Source organism: Pleurodeles waltl, chromosome 3_1, assembly GCF_031143425.1.
Source record: "Pleurodeles waltl isolate 20211129_DDA chromosome 3_1, aPleWal1.hap1.20221129, whole genome shotgun sequence".
NCBI lineage: Eukaryota > Metazoa > Chordata > Amphibia > Caudata > Salamandridae > Pleurodeles > Pleurodeles waltl.
In genome coordinates this window covers 1,795,086,107-1,795,099,087 of record NC_090440.1, presented here as the reverse complement: position 1 = coordinate 1,795,099,087, position 12,981 = coordinate 1,795,086,107, and positions in this window count along the sequence as shown.

Genomic DNA, 12,981 nt, shown 5'->3' with positions numbered 1-12,981 from the left:
CCCATTCAGCATGCTCACAGTGTACTTACCTGTTTGTCTGGAGTACCGTAGAGTAGCGTGTACTGGGGGAGGACCCCATCCACTAGTTTCTCCAACTCCTCCGTGCTGAAGGCGGGGTCCTTTTCCCCAGACACACAAGCCATTGTCTCTTCCAGACTGAGGTCACAGCAGCACTTGCAGTGTAGGTCCTCTCCTGTCGAAGATCAGGTATCAAGCGAGTGAACAGAGAGAAAATGGCAGACAAGTCCACGGCGGTGCCTACCGTCACCACCAGCGTACATCGTAATTGGCTCCTGGGACCCATAGGGTCCAATGTTAACCAATGCAGGATTGCGCCGCGGTCCTCGACCACCTACCGCGACGGTGTACAACGCCAGTGCAGTTACCTCATATCCCCTTGTCCCACATTACAGGTCAGGCAGCCGCCATTTCAGGGTGCCACATGGCATTAATTTTAAATGCATCACACATATCTAGGCCTTGCATAACACTAATACAGGCACATAGCGGATTTAAATAAATGTGGAATAAAGTTGTGTTTTCGTACCTCAGTGTTGGCTGACTCTCTGCTCGCTGTTCTCCTCCATAGAGCACGTCAGCTGGGGCAGGTGAGGAGATGGCGGCATCCTCCGGTGTACAGACCACTGGTGTACCTGTCGACAATGGAGGAGCGACATGTAATTGTCACATACAGACTGGACTGTGCCACAATCCATGTGCCCAGTTGGAGCCATACCTGATGGATGTCAGCTATCCGCCATCCCACAGGAATCCCCCCTCTAGTGCAGGTCCTGTCAGTACTCCATTTCCTGGCAAGTGGGTCTTTTCAAACTACAGTGGCCATAGCATCAGGGATGTCCCAGCCTACGTTCTCAAACGTGTTGTCCAGAGTGTTGTCTGCCCTGCTAAAACACATGCGCAGCTACATCGTTTTCCCTCAGGTGGAGGATTTGCCTACAGTGAAAGGTGACTTCTATGCCCTGGGACATATTCCCAACATCATTAGTGCCATCGATGGGACACATGTGGCATTGGTCCCCCCCTCGCAGGAGTGAACAGGTGTACAGAAACCAGAAGAATTACCATTCAATGAATGTGCAGATGATGTGTTTGGCCAACCAGTACATCTCCCATGTGAATGACAAGTTTCCTGGCCCTGTGCATGACGCTTACATTCTGAGGAATAGCAGCATCCCTTATGTGATGGGGCAACCTAAGAGGCTCCGTGTGTGGCTATTAGGTGAGGACATGGACCCTATACAGTGTGACTAGGTGTCTGGGTATATCCCTAAGTGTTAGTGTGTGTCAAACAGTTGTCCCTCGACATTTACAGGTGACTCTGGTTACCCCAACCTGTCATGGCTACTGACCCCAGTGAGGAATCCCAGGATAAGGGCAGAGGAATGCTACAATGAGGCCCATGGGTGAACTAGGAGGATTATAGAGCTGACCTTTGGCCTCCTGAAGGCCAGGTTCTGGTGCCTCCATATGACAGGTGGTTCCCTATTCTACTCACCAAAGAAGATGTGCCAGATCGTCGTGGCCTGCTGTATGCTTCACAACTTGGCTTTGCGACGACAGGTGCCTTTTCTGCAGGAGGATGGTCCAGATGGAGGTGTTGTGGCAGCTGTGGAGCCTGTGGACAGTGAAGACGAGGAAGCAGAAGAAGCAGAAGAAGAGGATATCGAGAACAGAAACACAGTGATTCATCAATACTTCCAGTGAGACACAGGTAAGAAGACATCACTGCCTGCTACATCTGATACCCTTGTTCTACCTCTCATCTGTCTGTCACTTTCACCCAGTGTATGGACCCTGAGTTGTCACTTTCTCTTTCAATTTCACAGATGTGGGTCCCATTGTGTGACATCTGCTTTGTTTCCTCATGGACTAGAGCTGTGTGACATAGGTATGTTGACAATACAATGGATATAGCAGTTTTCCACAGTTATTGCAAATACACATTTTCGAAAGCACTGACTGACTCCATATAGATTTGTGATTTAAGGGTGTTTATTTAAGTGCTAAATAGTGGAGGAGGTTGTAAAATGGTCAGAGGTGATGGTGGAGGAATGTCCATGGCAGAGTCCAGTCTATTAGTCTCACAGGTGCATTGTCCAAAGGGGCATAGGACGTGGAGCTGGGGCAGTTTAAGGACAGGGTGACAAAGTGGGTCAGAAGGATGACAATCAGGGTGGTCTCATTTTTTGGCGGGGGTCTTGGCATTGTTCTATGTCTTTGTCCTAGATCTCAGGGACCGTTTGCGGGGTGGTTCTTCATCTGCAGGGGGTGGGGTGCTGGTGTTGTGGTCCTGTGGTGGTGCCTCCTGTCCACTAGCGCCGGCGGGAGTGGTGGGCAGTTCATCTTCCAGGCTAGTGTCAGGGACCCCTTGTTGTGCCACAGTGTCCCTCCTGGTGTTGACAAGTTCCTTCAGCACCCATACAATGGTGCCCAGGGTGGTATTGATGGATTTGTGTTCCTCCCCGAACCCCTAATACTGTTCCTCCTGCAGCCGCTGGGTCTCCTGAAACATGGCCAGTACCATTGCCATCGTCTCCTGGGAATGGTGGTAGGCTCCCATGATGTTGGAGAGGGCCTCGTGGAGAGTGGGTTCCCTGGGCCTGTCCTCCCCCTGTCGCACAGCAGCCCTCCCAGTTCCCCTGTGTTCCTGGGCCTCTGTCCCCTGAACCGCGTGTCCACTGCCACTTCCCCCAGGTCCCTGGTGTTGTTGGGGTGGTGGGTTAGCCTGGGTTCCCTGTAGTGGTGGACACATTGCTGCTTGACGTGTCCTGGGGACAGAGGGATGGGCCCGCTGGGTGGGTGCTGTGCTGGTGTTTCCAGAGGGGGGAGGCTCTGTTGTGGTTTGTGCCAGTGTGAGGGAACCGACTGTCCTGAGGTCCCAGATGGGCCAGGCTGGTCATCTAGATCCAGTTGGACAGAGCTGCTGTCATCACTGTGGGCCTCTTCTGTGGGTGGAGTGGACATGTCTGGAACCTCCTGTCCGGTGACGTTGGGTATGGATCCTGCAGGGGTGTAAAGGCATGATTATTGCATCTGTGTGTGCCATGGTGTGCAATGGGCCTGTACCCCAGTGCTTACATTCTTGTGTAGGACCTTGTGTGCTAAATGTTTAGGGTTGTGTGTGGGTATGTGCAGTGGCCATGCATTGGTGATGGGTGTCCATGCTCTGTTGGTGCATGCAGAGCTTGGTGTTGGGATGTGTGGCTTGTGATAGTGGGACATATGTGAGGAGTTGGAGTGATGGGGTGAGGGCGAGGGAGGGGTTATGTGATAGCATGCAGGTAGGGTGGGGGATGAAGTAGTGAAAGCTTTGCCTGACCAGAGTCCATTCCTCCAGCTACTCCTGCAAGGCCCTCAGGATGCAGTATAGCCAAGACATGCTCCTCCCATGTTGTTAGTTCTGGGGAGGAGGTGGGGGTCCACCGCCAGTCCTCTGAACTGCAATCTGGTGTCTTGAGACCACGGAATGTACCTTCCCCTGTAGGTCGTTCCACCTCTTCCTGATGTCATCCCATGTTCTTGGGTGCTGTCCCGCTGCGTTGACCCTGTCCACGATTCTGCGCCATAGCTCCATCTTCCTAGCTATGGTGGTGTGCTACACCTGTGCTCCAAATAGCTGTGGCTCTACCCGGATGATTTCCTCCACCTTGACCCTGAGCGCCTCCTCAGAAAACCTAGGGTGTCTTTGCGGTGCCATGGGGTGGTGTGGGTGATGTGTGGGATGGTGTGTGTTTTAATGTGTGGGGTGATGTTTAGGGGTGTGTGGTGTTTTGTGCGTGGATGTTGTGTGAGTGATGGTGTTGAGTGCCTGTGGATGCTAGTTTGTAGATGGTGGTGTCTCTCTCTGGCTTTCAGTCGCAATTGTGGTCGTAAGGGTTTGTGGGTAATGTGGGTGTGTGTTTTATATTGTATTGGGTGTGTGGGAGTGGTGTGTGTATGTGTATCAGGTGTGTGTATTTCGATTTGTCCAATGTGGTTGTGTTTTGTAAATGTGTGTGTATTTTGAGTGCGGCGGTGTGTACCGCCAATGGAATACCGCGGTTGAAAGACCGCTGTGTGGATTCATGGGTCGTGATAGCGTGGGCGTACTCCTGTTGGCGTGACGGTGTCAGTTTTTTTATCGCCAGTTTATCACTGACCTTTGGTGTGGTGGACTTGTGTGGGTGTCTAGATTTTGGCGGATTCTGAGCTGTGGGTCGTAATAGCTGTGGCGGAATTCCACGGCGGTGTGTTGGCGGTCTTCTGCACGGCAGTAAGCGGCATTTACCGCCAATGTTGTAATGACCCCCTTAGTGATTTATAGACAAATTTGAGGAGTAGTAGGTTGGATGATGTCAACAGCGATGTCAACAATGATGTCATCCATTAAGTTATTTGAACTATCATAAGTGATGCCATCAATTGTAAAATTATATTACTTAATACGTCATGATTGATGTACTATGTGAGGTTTAAACAGTGTGTGAAGGAGGCAGATGGTGTACCTTTAATGGAGGACTTAAATATATTTTTATTTTTTAAATGTTAGTTTTTGTGTAATTTCAATACATGACTATAATGCCAAAGTCATCTGTGTTTTTTTTCAGTGAATAGCTAAGCTTTTTAAACAGCTAAGATCTCATTAGCATAGCTAGTTAGAACTTGAGTTTAACATTGTTGTTTTCAGTTGATTTCAGAAGCTTTTTAACAGAAAGTATGATTTTATTAGCAGGCCTAACTATAACATCACTTTATCCTTAATTTTTTTTCCAGAGAATTATAGTTTTTTAAAAGTATTTTTAGCCTACTCACTGCTCACAACTTGGGCCAGGCAAAGAGGGTTGTTGGTCACACAGCCAGCATTCTGAAGAGGCCCTGCACCTAACCCCGACAGGAACCAAATCCCCAGCTGCATACAGCTTCCAGCTGTGTGCAGTAGAGGGTCGGCAGCAGGGCTTGATCCTCAGCCACGCCATGCTGCCAACCCTCTGTGGATGGCCAACACATCGCTGTAGACAGCCAACACCCCACTGTGCACAACCTTTGGCCATGTGAGTTGGGTCTTTGTCTGCAGTGCCTAGCTCCTCAAGAGGCCTGGCACACCAGCCCCCCACAGACTCCCAACCATTATTTAATTATTATTATTTCCACATTTTGTTTGCTGTACTGTGGTACTCCTGTGGTATCAGTGCTGAAGCTTCTCCACAATGTGCTTAGACCCAGCACCCAACCCTCTGGAGAGGCCAATACTCTTGTCCATCTCTATTCCACATTTTATTTATTATTTTTTTACAATTTTGTACACTAGCACAATAATCTGGCAGATTCATATCCATGCTATCTCAGGGACTGTGAAAGCTTTAATCAATGAAGCTTGCTTGATCCAGCAGCACCACGGGGTGAAGTTTAAATGTCAATAGCATGGGAGTTCTGAGGTACTTCATGGGAGGGCCAGGCTGCGTTCAACAGAAATATCATGGAACCTGATAAAATAAAATGTTTATTTTTATTTTTTGAGTTTGCGGATTCTTTTGTTTCTCCCCACCAGTGCCAGCAGGACATGGTTTCTCTCCTCTGCCCCTGTATATCTTTTTGTTTTTCTTTTACTTCAGAACATGGAGACTTTATCACCGAATACTGCAATGGTGTGTGCATCATTTTTATATAATTTGCAGCCAGTCAATCCTATCTCTTATTGCAACAAGGCCAGCCCTCAAAACCTGGAAAGGCTGATGGGAGGAAAGGCTCCCTCAAAAAAATCAGAGGGCCCTATTTAGTTAATATTCAGTATTGCAGAACTCCCTTTGGACCAGCCTTCCAGATATACCTTTCTGTTTAACTCTATCATAAATAGGACAACTACCACTTTAAACACTAAGGCCCATATTTACACTTTTTTAGTGCCGCATTTGCGTCACTTTTTGACGCAAAAGCGGCACAAACTTCCAAAATACAATTGTATTTTGGTAGTTTGCGCTGCTTCTGCGTCAAAAAATGACGCAAATGCGGAGCTAAAAAAGTATAAATATGGGCTTAATTTCTTAAAACAACTGAACAGATTTACACCAAATAATGAAAAAAAAATTCTACCTTTCTGCTAAAGGTGGTGCAATTCCACTCAGCCATTTTTTCTGTATTAATTCCTAAAATGTCCTACTGGAATTAACATTGGAATTCAATGTTTTCGAACTCTCTTGTTTTCTTCTTCCAGATCACTACAAATCTTTGAAAGAAGGTGCTGAGATGTATGGACTTCTTTGGAAAGTTGTGTGCAGAGTCATCAAAGAGTGCCAAAGTTATTAGAGAGACAAAAACTTTTTTCCTATGGAAATTTTGACCTAACTATCATGCCACTGTGTAATATAAATATATGTTTATTTACTAAACATAATGTATAATAAGTTACTAAGTTATACATATATACACACACACACACATACATATATGCACATATTACCCAGTGGCAGTTGCCTTCAGGTAGTTATAGTTAGGGCCATGTTTCCGTAGGAAAAGCACTTTTTCATTTTGCTTATCACTTTAGTGCCATTTAACGATTCCCCAAAACACTTTCTTCCACCTCGGCTCCTAACTGGAAAGTTTTGTGGTGATCTGTCAAGCAGGGGCGGAGCAAAGGGGGATGGTCCCAAAGCAGGGTTTTCTATGGGAAACAGACACACCTATAGACAGGTTCACAGAATGGAATTACACAAAATTTGGCAGAATGCTAGATCTATGGTCCAGAAAGTATGATTTTTGTGATTTGCTGTGCACCATTCAGTAGTTGTAGAGAAATTAAGTCACAGAAATTCTATGTTTCACACCGCTTCACATTTCATACTGCACAACGATCCACAGAGCAAACAGATCTTGGGATAAGATCTGATTGGTTGCCCCACAACAAAGATCTGACTGGATCATTTTTGGACTTGGGACTGAGGGTGTCATTATGAGTTTGACGGGTGGCAGAGGCCACCCGCCAAACTCAACCTACCACCTGACCGCTAGTGCCGTCAGGACACCGCTGGCCCTAATATGACAGTGTTTCTGCCCTGCAGTGAAGAGGGCCTTAACATTGACACCAGCTTGGATTTGAGCAGGCATTAATGTGGCAGTGCAGTGGGTGCAGCAGCACCCGTCGCACATTTCACTGTCCATAATGCGCAGCGGGGCTATGCACAAGTGCATGGGCAGTGCAGGGGCCCCAGGGTGCCTCCAGCACACTCATTCCTCCAGCTTTTCCACAGCGGTGTAAACCACCATGGAAAGGCTGGCAGAATGGGATTCGTAATCTGGATTACAACTGCCGGGACCACCAGGCTGGAGGCTGACTGTAGCCTGGCAGTGTCAGCGGTTTGGCCGGGGCATTTCGGCCGGAGTCAGAATGTGGCAGATTGGACCAACACTACCATGGTGGTCTGATGGTCACCCCAAGACTGGCTGTCTCAAGACTGCCAGGCTTGGAATGACCCCCTAAGTCCATTGTCCTGGAAAAAAAGTAAAAATATGAGGTGGGTAGGAGGGGGCAGGATAAGGTAACACTGCCCCTCTAGACCTGGTGGTGGGTGTCTCTGAAGGATCAGCAGCTCAAAATAAAAAAATGTCGGTCTCCTGACTTTAGCAGGAAAAGACTCTAGGTGAGCCAGGGCCCAAAGGACAGTGCTTTATTATTTTATTTTAAGGAGAGGGTGAACATGCAGCCTCCTTCCCGAAGTCTCTAGAAGGCTCTGGGGACCGCATCCCCCAGAGCCTTGTAATAATATAATGGGTCAGAGGGCATGTGTCTCTCAGAGGCCCTGGTGTCAGGTAGAAATAATGCAGGCCTTACCTTGTGAGCCACACCATAGCTTTGCAGAGACAATATGGACTCAACTCAACCTTTCCTACTTGTAGTTGCTTGTAACATTGTGGGAGATTGGTCGGAACTAGGGAAGAGGGTGTTGGTTGAGACATCATCTCATGTTTTCTGAAAGTTCTTGTCAGGACATAATTACCATAAGAATGCTATGCTTTTCCCTTGTTCTCACCAACTTGTGAGTTTCTCTAAATCCCACTGAAACCCTATCTGAAATCAACATTCTCAGTCTTGTGAAAGACATCTGTAGTTCTGAGGTTAAGATCTCTTCTTTGAGTCCTTTGTATATGTATAAAAGGATCCCAGATACTCCCTCTGGATGTGGGTCTGTATGAGACTTCTGATTTTGAAGCTCCTGGAATGCCAAGTCCATTGTTACTATGAGTACAGCAATTAACTCTAATTGACTCAGACTGTGTAGCATAACATACATTCAGCAGTTTAATTCACCTTAGTACTATGACAATCTCTATTTTAATATCTTGCATTCCTAGAACCACTTCTATTTGCGAAGTCTTTTAAAAAGGTTCCAACAAAGATTTGAGTAGTTATCTTATCAAAGTTAGTCTGACTTTCCATCATAGCTATGTGTTAAGCAGAAATTGAAACTTTTTTTGGTGAATTCTGTCCAATGCTTTAAATCTATGTTTTCATTCACTGTTCTCTTTACGTATTATGGGCGAGCGCAAAGCGCTCCGTTCCATGCTGTAATCTCTCTTTGGGCTTCTAGCCACTCCCATGTCACGTCAGTCACTTTCATTGGTTCGTGGGCTTGCCTTTTAAAATCTGCTTGCTTTCATTTGTGAAAGGCATGCATACATCATGCTTTTCCGGTGTTTAGCCCACCTTCAAAGCACCGGTAAACTACTGAAACCATTTGAAACCATTTGACTCTGGTTCTGGACTACTTTATCTTTTTATTTTCCTTGCGCTGGGGTTATATAGCACAATTGTGCTCAGATTTTTTTCATTTTCAATTTCTGCGCCATTGCGCTGCATTTTACATAGCACAATTGTGCTGTGTTTTTTTTCTTGTAATTTGTGTGGCAAAAAAAGACTGGTTAGGAGTTTACAATGCTAATAGCTCTAACTCAAGCATATGTGAGACCTGTTGCATTGCAAATGCTTGTTTTTAGATGTGACATCATTAGTTGGGACCGAACACAGGAGGTGGCCAGTTCCATAATGCCTGAGAGGAGGAATAAAAGAGGGAGTTTTTAAAATTCTGGTTAGGGGAAACAACGTTTACACCGCAGTCATTACCACACATTACCAGTACCATGCAGCTTTTACCATGCTTTGCCTTTACCATGCATTGCCATTCCCACACAGGCTATTACAATAAAAATGTAGGCAAATATCAGGTAAGTGACAACTATGTCCTAACTATAACAACCTACTGGCAAGAGCAAGTAGGTAATATTGCCAGTAAGCATTTTTTTAACATTCACTGCAAAATTTGCCAATAGTTGTGAATGTTGTCATGCTTTGAAGAAAAACATAAGTGAGGGCTCTCACACTTGTTTTTAATATTGCTCCCAGGTGACCCATGTCCCTGGATCATTGCATAAATATGAAGAAGGGGCACATAGGGCCCCATCCTAGGGCTTTGAAAATCCCCAGGGACCACCACCCCCTTGGGCAAAAAGCAAGTATAGATGTGGGGGGGCTGCTTGGATCTCTCTAGGCCCTGGGGGGTGACAACCTCCCCAGGGCTTTTTTTTTACAAAGTACTGGATGTTGCACGGGCCTCTTGCACCCCGGGTGCCACTGTCTCTCCGAGTCTAGTTTTAAAATAAAATCATGGGCCCCTTGCCCCGGGAATCACCACGTTCACGAGGGTATGTTTATAAAAAATGTGGGGGTGCATGACCCCCCTGCATCTAAGGGACCACCACCCCCCTGATCTTGGGGACTTTCACCTCCCCAGGTCAATGTGTTATGAATATGTAGGGGGGCTGTGAACCCCGAGGGCCATCTCCTCCCTGGGAAACTGCTTAAAAAACTGTAGGTGAGTCTGCAGCTCCGGGGATCGCCACCTCACCGCATCTACAAATACATTTAGGAAGAAGGTCCATCACAGACCCCGGGTCACCACCATCTCTCCAGGGCCAATTTGAAAAGACAGAGGTCCCCCTCATAGAGCCATACATGTCCCTGGGACCATCACCCCCAGGGCCGGCTCCTACTATCTCCTAATGTGCCCACCCTCGGAAGGTAGTTATTTGCTTTTGCTTGGCAGGAGCTGACATCTCCCAGCAGGTAAAAGCAAACATAACTCTTCTTAAAAAATGCCACAGCTTGCTGAAAGTGGAGGTTTCGTCTCTTTCCCTGCCTGCTATCATGCAACCAGAGAAACAAATGAAATGAATGCTCTTGCATGCAACAGCTCCTTGCATGCGGTAGCAATGCCGGCTTCCCCAGGTGACAGTAACTGGTGCGATGGTCCGACCACCACAGTGAGTTTGGTGGTCTTAAGTTTTTAAATACAGATTACAGTATCCAAATGTAATGTAAACTCCTTTATGAAAGATGACAACCTAAGTAGTATTTGTTTATGCAGAAATAAGTGTTTCTTCTGCTTTATTCTTTGTCATTTCCATTTTCAATTTAGTACCATCTGCTCTGTATTGTTCTAGGATTAACTGCACAGAAGTCTGTTAACTGTTTTATAATTTCATCAGCCTTGGTAGGCCGTAGGATATCATAAGTTGTCCTAATACAAATGCCACAACTATAATGTTTCAGTTTTTCAATTTTAATTCTCCTTAGAACTTAGTTTCAAGAAGCAGAGGATAAGAATCTGGTAGCTCAAAAAGCATTTTTTTTTAACATGAGGTTGCTGGTGTTACATTCTGTCTGTCCAGTTGCAGTTTTTAAAAAGATGCTATAGTGTTCAGATATAATATTAACTCTTTCATGAAAAATAATAGCCAGAGTGGTATATGTTTTTCCTGGAATTGATATTTGTCCTGCTTTAAAATTCGCAATTTGTATTTCCAATTTACTTGTATCTGCTGTACATGGCTGTAGCATCAAAATAAGATATTTGCCACTTTTTCATTTATGCAAATTTGATAGAAGATCTGACTGACAATTTCTGAAGTTGTTGTTCAGTACAGCTTCCCTGAACAACCTGTCAAAATTGACAGTTTTGCAATCTAGTAGCTTTATATTTGCTCTGAATCTATCTCTGTGGTTGACTTAGAAGAGCAATTTTCAACACTCGTGGCTCCATGAGTAGCTAAGTCCAAATAGGTTGTCAATATGTATTGCCTCTTTATTTAAAATACCAATGATTACCAACGATTACCATTAGAAATTCTTGTGCATCTTTTTGAATGTTTTGGGTAAAATGTAAAGATCCAGCGCACATGTCTACAAGGTCTTGAATGTGAGATGCACAATGTGTTTTACTCCTACTACTGCACTGACGTTCTGACAAAGTAAGGAGTGCAGCACACAATTTCTTGTCTTTTCTCTGTTCAATTGCATGAACAACATGGAGTAAAGTGAACAGTGCATAGAGAATGACATTGAAATAGCAATTGACACCAGAGGGGTTTGACAACTGGTAACCAACAATATCTCTATCATTGTCAGTTGTTTTTCTTAACAAGTTCCTTGTTGTCTTTCACTTCTTCTCAACAACATCGCTATGATCCTTTGAATGCTTTCGCTTCGGGCAGATAAGTTTTTCATAACGTGGATACTGTCCTAAATGAGGAGCATAAACACTTCCTAATCAATTGTATTCTTTGACACAACTTGAATCTGCAATTACTTTACTATTATCAAAGTCAACAGGATACAAACCAGGCAATGTTCTAACTCACGATAAGGAATACCTTCTTTAAAGACCGTAGTACCAATATTAATGAATGCTGCATCTATACTTAAACCTTGAGATTTATGAATAGTCACTGCATATGGAGAGAAACTGTGAACTGCTTCCTCCAAACATACAAGTCTTTCACAAGCAAGAAATGTGCAACAAACCTTCCAATCTGTTTTACGCCATCAACCTGATCAAATTGTATCACTAGGTATTCAACCTCATTACTGTTAAGAAACAAAATAAAATCTATTACTGCTCAACATTTAAATTCCACTTCAAAATTACTCTATGCTTTTTGCAAACACATAAACACTTTTCTAATCCTGCAGTACTGGAAACAGATTTCTCCTATGAATCCAATTTTGCTTGTAGTTTTTCACTTATGAGTACTATCACACACTGGTGTTACATTTTGGTGATTGCTGTAAGTTCGAAATGTATTCTTTTTTCAGTTTTAGTATTTTTTCATTAAAACAGGAATACTCCTGAAGTGTAGACATTAGCCAAACAATGGATTTCCTTCCTTCAATGATATTAAACATTAGTTGTGCTGGTGTCTTGTTTGTACGAATTAGTTCCTTTATAAGTCAACTTTCTAAGCAACGTTTCCTGTCTTTTGTGAGAACTCCTATTCTAATCTTTTTCCGAATATTTCAGTATTCGACGTTAGACGCTTGACACATATTCCTAAGAATCTCTTTGTATTAGAAGTTTACGCAAATGCTTACATTTCCAATACTTCCCAGGATTTCCAAGTTTTATCATGGAGAAATGTTATTGCACACAGGCTGTCCTTTGATGGAGGTAAGTTGTAATAGATCCCCAAACAGAATTAAGGGACTCATTACGGCCCTGGTGGCCGGCGGTACACCATGGTAACACCGTCAACAGGCTGGCGGTGTACCAGCAGTGTAATGACTGTGGTGCATAAGCCACGGACATACCACCGGCCCCTGCAACTGTTCGCCAGGCGTCTGACAGGCAATCATAATCCCCAGGGCAGCGGTGCAAGCACTGCTGCCCTGATGATTATGAGTACCCAACCACCAGCCTATCCATGGCGGTAAACACCGCCATGGAAAGGCTGAGGGTAGGGGACTCGGGTGCCCCTGGGGGCCCCTGCACTGCCCATGCACTTGACTTGGGCAGTGCAGGTGCGCCCAGGCACAGCCCCATCACGCATTTCACTGCCCGAAATGCGCGCACCCGCTGCACATCAACATTGCCGCCGGCTCTATTATGAGCCGGCTGCAATGTTAATGTGACTTTTCCACTGGGCTAGTGGATGGAA